The sequence below is a fragment of the Odontomachus brunneus genome, unplaced genomic scaffold, assembly GCF_010583005.1.
Source record: "Odontomachus brunneus isolate Ranch 3 - 2012 unplaced genomic scaffold, Obru_v1 Obru_scaffold_071, whole genome shotgun sequence".
Taxonomy (NCBI): Eukaryota; Metazoa; Arthropoda; class Insecta; order Hymenoptera; family Formicidae; genus Odontomachus; species Odontomachus brunneus.
Window position 1 is genome coordinate 818,163 of NW_022639521.1, and position 9,404 is coordinate 827,566.

A 9,404-nucleotide genomic window follows, 5' to 3' on the forward strand; every position below is an offset into this window, starting at 1 on the left:
CCATTGGCCCATTTATGGAAAATGGCTTTGCAGCTATTGCAAAACAAATGCGGTGCTCATTGTTTATTTTGTTTACCGGCCGTAAGATCAAAGTAAATAGGCGTATTTCAGTGATTCTGTGATTATGCAGCTTTATTTTCCAACAATATATTGCTCACAAACATCATTACTAACAAAAATTATGTGAATCAATCTTACACATTCTTCTTGACATTTTTACCCGATAATATAAAAGAAAACAACACGCGCGCGACGCTGCGCGTATGATATTTTCGTGAACAAAGTGATACGATATAATGACATTGTAAAGCAAGCCGCAGTGCTGCCAACTTGCTGTATTTAAAAAATTTGACCTGATAGTAAATTCAAACTCAGTGTCAAAAATTACGTTAAAAAAGTGTTTTCGTCTTCTGCATTAAAAAATGTAAAATTTGTAAACTAGTATAATTGATTCAATAACATATTTGTGTGTTTCTCAAGTGTAAGTTGAAAATTGTAAATTTCCGATTGCCTCACGTCGTGACAATCGTGATAGTCTCCCTGGGAAAACGCGCACGCGTTTCAAATCGTCGTCGCGCGTGGTATTTTATCAGTTAATGAAACCGAGCCGGCTTGGCGTAACTCTCGCGATAAATAGTCTTCGTCAATGGTGCCGTGCGCACGCGCGCAAACAAATTTATTTATCGGTACGACCGCAGTTGCAACTTCCGTGAATGGAAATGTCCGCAACGGCGAGGAAACGCGCCGCCGCGGTCCCGGAGCGCGCGCCGCCGTCGCCGTCGTCGTCGTCGTCGCCGCCGCTACTTCTGTTGATGACCACGCCGGGCGTCGTGCGAGCCAACTTTAGAGAGCTACAAAAGCATAATTGCTTTGCAGCCCCGTTGTACGAATCCACCAGCTGCCGTGGAATTTAATAGCGCGCGCTGCCCACGGTTTGCCCTTCGAGATTTGTTGGACGTTCGCGCGTGCCGGGACACCGCTTAAGGGATCGATCGTTTCCTCCTAAGCTCGAATCGTTCTCCGACGTCGTAAATAAATAATCCGACGCGCGTGTCGGATCGCGAGAAACAAGCGAATGATGAAGAAGAAGAACGCGATCTTCGTAGGATATAGCCCGAAAACGGGCACAAGGAGACACTTGCGGTTCCACGCCAATGGGCTTTTCCACCCCCGTGGCGGCGGGTTCAGTTCCGGCAGCGGGTACCGGGCAGCATTCCCGCATCCTTCGCGGAACCGCCCACTCTTAAGCGAGATGGACCCAAACAAACTCGCGAGCGAGGCGGTCGAAACTGTGTTACTGGAATAAACTCCGTCCGTGGCGGTAGCAATTCACCAACACGCGCGCGCCCACCCGCCCGCCCGCGTGAACACGCGTGTGTGTATGTATGTGTGTGTGTACACGAGATCCCGTTCGCGCGGATAACCTATGTATACGCTCGCGTTGCGTTCGATGTGCGAGTGCGACGGCGAATCGTGTATCGTCCACCAACGATATCTAGCAGCAGTAACGGGGGCGAGAGAGAGAGAGAGAGAAAGAGAAAGAGAGAAAGAGAGAGAGAGAGAGAGGAGGACGTGAGAACTCGCGCGCGATTCGCTTTCCGTTGGCATCGGGAGCGGAAGAAAGTGCTATAAATTCGGCGCATAATGCGCGAGCGCGCCGAAAACCTCCTCTCCCCCGCAAATGGCAGCGCGCTGCATCCGCGAAACGTTCGCGCAACATTTCCCGAGCGACCCGCCGTGACTTTAACTCCTGATTTACGAACGGCCGGTGGGAGCAACAAGCGTCGATTTCAATGTCACCGATGGAGGGCGGCAGGGGGATAACGGGAGGCAGGCAGACAGGGAGGAAGGAGGAAGGAAGGACGCGACGACGGGACGCATTTGACGGGGCGCGGCGAGAATCTCTCTCTCTCTCTCTCTCTCTCTCTCTCTCTCTCTCTCTCTGTCTGTCTGTCTCGCGTGCGCCCGCGCGCTTGTTAAACACCGAATCTTTATCGGTCTAGGGGCGAGGGGCTCGACGAAATTAACACTTTGACTGCCACGTCATCCAGATCTGGGTGACGCATAAATTTCCGCTGGGACCCGGTCACCCGTTTCTGGGTGACGGTCTTGGTTATCCGATTATGAATGATTTCACGAAGTGTTCGGGGGGATTTCCAATAAGGACGATCGATTGCAATGCAAGTGGCAGACTGAGGAGATCGCAAACAACGTTATTCAAAGCTGATTTTGTCTCTTATGCATTCTTTTGCATAGACTGCAAAACATTTCGGCCCTTTGCATTTCAAGTGCCGAACGGATTGGCTTTGAAAGTTTTGGCATTCTAGTCTACACATACTTACTCAGTTGGCATTAACAATAGTTGTTGATTTATGTATCTTTTACACTGAGAAGAATGCATACTCCAAATAGAAACGTTGATTTTTTCTCTTCACAAGATGCACACGAATGACAAATTTTTTCTACTATTTTAAGAGTTTATTTATCAGCAGTTTAGGTTTTTATTAGATCTATATTTTTGGTGTTGTAAAGAGTATCTGACGATAGATGTAATGTAATGTTCGTGTAGATAAGATCGAACTGATCACAAAAGTTCTCTGCCATTTTGCAAGCAATAAAAAAAATAAAATCCTGAGTTATTACTTAAAGATTGTCGGTGAATAATCGCGCGCAATGCGGTAGATGAGCTCTGTGATAGCGACGCTTGCCATGGTGTGTATTTATTAAGATTAAGTCAAATTTAACAAGAAAGGACATTACACCCCGCCCTGCGTTTGCTGTTGATTGACGAGCGGCAAGTAAAGTGTTGAGTCATTGTGTCTAAACAAATCTCGTTCATTGTATCACGCACGATCATTTACCAACCTTTTTTAACTAACTCATCAATTTTAAGTGTTTGTTGGCTATATAATAGAAAACTTTTATGTTCAGTTTGATCTAATCTACATGTACAGAAGCGTTGTCTCACCTGTCGTCAGATACCTTGTAGAAGTTACACAGAGAGAAATGTCATTTTGAAATTAGTATTTCTACTTATATGATTTGATATATATTTCCAGATTTAGTATTTCTATTTGTGTGATATATACTTATTTGAATCAAACAACACAATTTTGTACTAAATATTATATTTTGTTTTGTTAAATTAAACTATTTTGTTTGATGGCAAAACAATATTATTTAAAGAATACTTTCAATAAAATAATATTACCTGGTTATATTATAAATTTTGTTTCATTTTATCATTATTAATTAAATCATGTTACCTTAGAGAAGCTATTGTTTTAAACATTTTGTTTTATTATCTAACCCATTATCTGGACTAATCAAATATTTGGCTAAAAATTTAAATACCAGTAGTAGTATAGTATCACTGGTTTGCTAATAAATATATTGTCCATACCCGTTACATATTTACTACTGCATTGCATTATTTCAATGATTACCAATAAATATGGCATGAAAGAAACTTTTTAGATATTATACAGATGTATTATAAAAATAATACTACAAGTATTACTATAAATATATCAGAGCTAGAGTTGAAATTACTATTTCCTATACGATTGTTGAAATTAATCAACCTCCCAAACAGCAGTAAGATACACATACAGGATGATAGAGTATATGGATAGAAAATACTAGGGAAAAAAAGGCGCATACGACAAAGTAATAAAAAAACAGACTGTCAGTAATGCAAAAAAAGAAATGTCAAGTTTCTTAAGATTATTTAAACAGAAATATTGAATCTTCTTAATAAAATGAGAAAATTAAGTGAAAAAATTTTTTTATTTGGACAAACAATAAAATTATTTGAAAATCTAATTTTTGATAATCGTACTTATTATTGACTGAAACATTAGTTTCTTTAGAATATGCTAATGATTAAATATGTTTGGATACAATAAAATTTATTTATTGTTATTTTTATGATTTATTGTTATCATTTATTATTAAAAAAATATATGTTCTCTTATTTAGTTAATTTACTTTTTGTACTTATTTTATTTTTAAAAGTAAAAAATTATGTCTATCTCAAATAGAATTAAAAACTGAAATGAACTATAATGAACTATTATGATACATTCTCGCTTAGATAATAAATATTTGTGAGTAAACTATTAACAAACCGCACAAAAATTGACGCAAAGAGTCAAATATAGTTGTGGGAAAGCAATAATAAGATGCAGACTTTCTCGCACTTTCCCTTTTCTTTAATTAACTCAGAATACTTGCTTTTTTCACAGTAAAATTGCGTACATTCGCTCGATTATTATTCTTCGTCCTTAAAGATTCTTCAACAAGAAGACATCAGTGACGTAGCTCATGCGTGTCCCTCCGTGATCATGATGGGGACTTACTGCGAACTTAACGTGGCAGCCAAAGTGTTAATGTCGCAGGCAGATAGAAAATAAAAATGCCGCTAACATTCTCGTCTCACCGTAGGTCGTGCTTATCCGTGACTTTCATCACACGCGAGCTTGCGGGCGTGTGTACGATAAGCGGCAGTGATAATTAAACGACGTTTGTCCACCGGATTTTCACTTTACAAGTGACCGTCTGAGGATGGAGTCCAGATGGACGGGTGCGCGCGCGAGCGCGACGGTGCGCACACGTGTGTATATGTACGTAGGGCCAGACCAGCCAATTATCAAGTGATTGCTCGTAGATTATAGGAAATGCAGTTCCGCGAATGGAAGGTGCACGACGTCATATCTGCGCGTCGGCCGTCCGTCCACACGCCGTCCGTGCGATTCTCCGCTTCCTCTTGTCGTATCCTTCGCGAATTGGTTATCGGTATTTGCCGTTCGACGATCGAGAGGCGTCCAGCTGCTACTTGTTTGCTATTTCCAGAGATTATCTTTCTGAGAAACGTCCCATCGCGCAGGCAGGGCTTTAATAGAGAGGGAGGGAGGGGGAGAGAGAGAGAGAGAGAGAGAGAGAGAGAGAGAGACAGAGTTATAATTGATACAGGCCGGTTCTTGATCGCGTTGATAGCCCGTCGCATCGTAGGAAATACTCAAAACTACGTTGCGACGTTCGCCTTCAATGTCGAAGCATCTGTAACATCGTTTTGCATCGTCGTAACGCGGAAGCGAACTCGCGCGGGGCCGTGTGCGAAGAAACGAGAAACGTTTAAACATTTACCGCCCACGCGAAGCCGATTTTCGGCTCATCGAGAGTTTAATTCGACAAATTAAAACCGATATTCGCGCCCACGTTAGATGAGTATTACAACGCTCATTGGGATGTGACATTATATCATTCACTTTAGAGTTCAGTAGTAATCTAAACACCGCGATAATCCGTCCACGTCCTCGGCTTAATTAGCTCGCGTTATAGGGCGTTCTTCCCGCGCTTAATTAAATTAAATGAAGAACACGGGCGCGCACACACACACTATCGACTATGTGTATACCTGTGTGTATATACGCTGAGCGTACCTCGGTAATGCTCGACGACTTGGACTCGCGCGGACCACAGCCGCCTCCAGCGTCCGTCCCCCCTCCCCCCTCCCCCTCCGTCCGTCCGCCCGTCCGTCCGTCTATCCGTTTGTCTGCTCGCCCGTTATAGATTATTGCTTATCCCCCGCCAATCTGCAAATGGTCGCGCCGGCGGGGAAAACAACGAAGGGAAAACCTAAATTCTCCGCAATAAATGGCGAGGCGGTCCGGGATGTATGCTCGCACGCGGATGTACAGGAAATTCGCCTAGAGACCCCGTATTGGCTATCAGAAAGGTCCGGTTGGCTGGTCGAGCATCGTGTCCAGTCTGCCTGCGCGAAGTTGCGCCAAGTTCCGCAATCGGTCCACCTTCTCCCCCATCCCCCTCCCCCTCCCACCGCGTACCACTCACCCCACTGATCGTTCTTTTTCTCCCGATATTCCGCCCCTTCCTCCCTCCCCTATACTCGCCACCCCCTCACCCACACCCTCCTCTTTCATTCCCTTCCCCTCCTCCTCCTCTCCCACCCCGCCTACATTCGAGTTTTCCTCTTTCTGCACGCGGCCGCCTGCCTCAGCCCCTTCATCGTTCGCCACTCAGACTTCAATTAATTTCGCTGGTTCTGGGCCGACCGTTTTCCAATTTCGAGTTTCTACGGTGAACGCGAGCGCTCTCGATGGACAGCGGCAGGGGGGGGGAGGGTGGTGGCGGCGGCAGCGGCGAGGGATGATGACGGGCTAGTGAAACGGTCGTCCACGAAACCGGCAAGAGAGAACTGCCGGCCGTTGCCGCCGCCGTCGCCGTCGCTGCGTTGTTGTCGTCGGTGTGCGTTACACTGTGTTGCACATCCTCGCGATCGCGCGCACGATTTCGCCGACGTGTAGCGCGCCGCAAATCGCGAGCGCGGCCACGCGGACGCGCGCTTAACGCGAAAAACTAATTACGTATGCGCATCGCCCCGAGGTTTTCGAGGGACGTCGTAGCCAACGCGAGCGAGCGAGCGGGGGCGTTTTCGTCGGGATTACCGTCGGAGATTGCGAACCGGAAACCGCTCGCGTATCTCATATTTACATCCGCTCGCATAACACGAGGTTACTTTGCGTAAGTCATGTTTGTAACTTCTACGTCCCCGCTCTTCCCGCGAGATAACTTCGCCGTGTGTCAACCTCTCGCCCCTTGTATCCGCCCGACGTCGAAGCGTTGCGTGACACAAAGGCGAGCGGCTAAAGCGGCTCCGTTTTCGTCGTGGCCACCGACGGTTACGGCCGAGCAATATCTGTGTTCCTCTGTGAAACGGAGAGCGATGATGCGGTGTGACGCGGCGCTCCGCAGCGTCACACGCATAAACACGGACACGCGCGCGCGGCCATGTAGCGCGGAGGACTCCGGGGCCTCGGCAGGAGGGATTCGGTACATGCCGATTGATTTACAATGGCCGAAGGTGTGGCAGAATCCGACACCGATATCGTGCCGATGGCCAGGCGCGCGTGGACAATTATCCTGCCGGACAAAGGCTACGGGGGTGTATACGCCTATCCCATATATATACGCGCCTGGCCTACGGCTCTTTACGCAGCTGACGCGTCTCGTATTTAAGAAACGCGTGGGCTCACACGTAAGCACGTGCGTGGGCCAATACGCTCAAGCGCATGCACTACGCACGCAACGAATGGTCCGTGAACGAAACTCCTCGCGCGCGAAGGAATCGAGGCATCCGCGAACAGATAACAGGGGCCTTCTTCTGGACGCAGAGGATGTTAAATACGCCTTTTGAATTCCAAATGCCGAGATGGGTATCATTTACTGACTTCTGCTGAGAAAGCGCAGCCAAGAGTCGAATATCAGTCTAATTGTAAATGTGAGTTACGCGTGATGAGAACGAGAAGTTGAACGTTCATAAATAAAAGCTTGAAAGATGTGAAAATCATTGAGGACTTTCACTAATACTTAGGTTAGTTTATATCGCACTATACACCTGTGCTTGAACTCTCAAAGGCCCTGTATTTTATTCCTGAAAATTATTCATAAAAATTATTCATCTTGAAAGACATAAATGAGAAATAACATAAGATATGGTCTCCTTGGTTCTGGACGCAAGTTTGACGCTAAACATTGCCGTCTCTGATTTCAACTTCCGTGTTTCTTGTATAAGCTTGATGTGTAACGTTGTTCCAGTTTGAAAATCAAAAGGACACATTTCGTATGTGTGTATGTGTCTCTAGAATATAGCCTCGAGATGATAAACTTCCCAGATTCGTTGCAATGTCGATACAGAGGTCCATGTAGATGTGGAAGCGCGACCTCCACGCTTTCATAAGACTCCTCGATTTATTACCTCGCGTTTTCACTCGCGATGAAAGCGTATTTCAAAAAGCAATCTCTAAATTGTTTTCAACAAACCGAATAAGCAAAAAGACACTTCTCCAAAGAAATTTTGAAGACACGAACTTTTAGTTATTGAAACTTTTAATTGGTCGGATCAGTACTGGAGTGTATATGTGATTTTTACACTCACATGGATACATAAGACAGTTGTTTACACCGATTTATTTTTAGCACAAAAACTTAATAATAAATAATAGCAAAAAACAAGGAAAAAAGAAAGAAGCCTAGATAATCAAGATACTTAGATCACCAAGATAACAATCTAAATAGATAATTAATCTAGATCTCTAGATAAATCTAATGTCATAACTATATCTTTTGCAACATGAACTTTTGATGAGTAGTGTCTTTATAAACTTTCTTACATATTTATTGTAAGAATCAAATATTACTCAATCACATTTTAGATTATCTTTAGTATACATATATAATGATTTATTTATTGGATAAGTTTATTATATATTCACTTAGGTTTATTTATTCGCTAATATTTATACAGAAAAATATTTGTTTATAATTCTCTAACATTTTACTGCAAAATGTCAATACTGGCATTTTACTCCAATCTAAGTAGTGGCATGTTTCCCTAAGATGCAGTTTTAAATGTGATGGACCTGTGCAATATGGCTACGAGTATATACTGAATATTCCCATTTTAACCTATTTTAATAGAGTCACAAGCTGATCGAGCTAAAAATAGCACAACGCTTAAAAAATAACATATATAAAATATTGAAAAAGTTATAAAAAGCATATTAAAATATTTACTTCCCTCATAAAAACAATAATATTGGAAATGAGAAAACAATAATACAGAAAATGAGAAAGCTATACACTAAATAAAAAATTGTAAATGATTCCAAATAGTCACAAACGCTCTCCTAGCGTTAGCTTTACTAAATACAATGAGTGACATATTCTCCCAACCAGCGTATTCCCCCATGTTACCCAATATTTAAATTATAAATTTAAACATTTGAACATGTCTTTCCACAACACTGTTCCTGTATCGAGTTTCAAATTGCGTTGGGTTGCCACAAAAAATTCGTCATTCTTTTCCTATTTTTATTTTTTCATAAAATTTTAACCAGAAAAAAATATTGACCTCGTTAAATCTTCGTAGAAAATCATCGTCACGAGTTTGAAGAAATATCGGAACAATGTTATTTATTTTGTTGACAAAAATTATTAATATTTCGAAACTCGATAATTTTATTTCCAATCTTAGTCAGCAGCCACGAAATATCTTCCACACTTAATATCGAATCATGTTTTGACGCGAGTAATAATAGGTTTGATATTGAAGAATATACTAAGAAAAGCACAAGACAGATATTGAAGGAGAGTATTGTACGACGTCATTAGTTTGAGGATTGACATGCCAGACAAAGGTGAGATCTCCGTTTCGTTCATAGGTAATATCGAAGCTCGAACCGTGGAATAATGTTACGAAAATACGAGCGTGCTTCTCCACGGCGCGGGCTGCGTCCTCCCTCCTACTAACGGAACGCTCTCTCTCTCTCTCTCTCTCTCTCTCTCTCTCTCTCTCTCTCTCTCTCTCTCTCTCTCTCTCT